The 1434-nt window shown below is 40.7% G+C and overlaps 1 pseudogene; it reads right to left on the bottom strand.

Annotated features, from left to right (window-relative positions):
• Window positions 1-215: 215 nt before the first annotated feature.
• Window positions 216-555, bottom strand: LOC142841051 (small nuclear ribonucleoprotein Sm D1 pseudogene; annotated as a pseudogene).
• Between the last annotated feature and the right edge of the window lie 879 nt (window positions 556-1434).

The following is a 1434-nucleotide window of genomic DNA, read 5'->3' as shown; positions in this document are numbered from 1 at the left end:
GCTCATTTGTTTCCTGGCTGCCCAGACCTGAAACCATCACACAGAAACTTTATTAATTACAATACTGTTTGGCCAATAGCTTAAACATATTTCTAGCTAGCCCTTACATTTTTTTTTCATCCCACACTTAGGTTTATTAAAAACCGACAAACAAAACCTGTACATAAGATATCCCCCAATTCCATATCATTTTGAAACATTAATATTGAAAGACATTATCGCCTAGGACCCCCTCTTCCTCTGCTGCAACCACGTCCTCTTCCTCTTCCTCGGCCTTGACCTCGTCCTGCAACAGCTTCTCTCTTCTTAGATTTCACCTTAGGCTCAACATCCACAAGTAATGTATCAAGAGGTAAGCTGTCTGGTAGAATACAGTATCGAATGTTGTTTCCTCAAATACTCAATGTTTCCAACTGTACAGGGTCTCTGTTCCTCAGAGTCATTTCCACAGCTTTAAGATGTGTATTCATGCTAACATCTACACCTGCGATTGTTCCATGGACTTGTGTTCCATTCTTCAATTCAATGATTACGGTTTCATGACTCAATTTCATCAAAAAATCTCACAAGCTTCATCCTAGCGCTGCAGCCTCCCTCTGGACACGGAATTCAGGCCCCAAAGACTCCAAGACAAGCCGTATGAATGGCTGGAAGCTAGCCCTTACATCTTAAATTAACCCATTTCTATTATTCTATGTATATCATGAGGCTCGCGGTTTACCGGCAAGGTTCTGGGGCGCATCTGGCTCCTTCAGCAGTTACATGGTGTCTCCTCGACTCTGAGTCCTCTTTACATCTCTCTACATCTCTGTTCAGATTTTCTGCCTGGCTTTATTCTGTTAAGTCATTGGCTGAACGCAGCCTCTTTATTAACCATTGGAAATAAACACATTCACAGCATACAGAGGGGAATCCCATATCAGTATAATTCAGATGTTTTTAATTTTTTTTGAAATTATAATATAATTACATCATTTTCCACTCAATTTCCTCTCTCCAAACTCTCCCATGGTCAGATACTTAAGGGTGATAGTATACAAATTTTCAGACAAGAAGAACGAATCCAGAAATCTATAGTTCAACATAAATACTCGCTTAGTTACTGTTCTATTGCACTGCAGAGACACCATGACTAAGACTTAGAAAGGGAAGTATCTATTTGACTTGATTACAGTTTCAGGGGGTTAATATATAACCATCATGGCAGGGAGTATGGAAGCCAGCAGACAGACATGGGGCTGAGGGTTCACATCCAATCCACAAGTTAGAGACAGAAAGAGTGTGAGACTAGACCTGGCATAGGATTTTGAAACCTCAAAGTCCACCCTCAGTGACACACCTACTCCAAAAAAAGTCACACCTTCTCCTCCTTCTTTACCAGTTTCGCCAACTAGGAGCTATGCATTCAAATATATGAGATCAGGAAGAAAAGGT

The sequence above is a fragment of the Microtus pennsylvanicus genome, chromosome X (genome assembly GCF_037038515.1).
Source record: "Microtus pennsylvanicus isolate mMicPen1 chromosome X, mMicPen1.hap1, whole genome shotgun sequence".
NCBI lineage: Eukaryota > Metazoa > Chordata > Mammalia > Rodentia > Cricetidae > Microtus > Microtus pennsylvanicus.
Note: the sequence above shows the minus strand (reverse complement) of the source record. Positions and strands in the feature narration are given on the sequence as shown.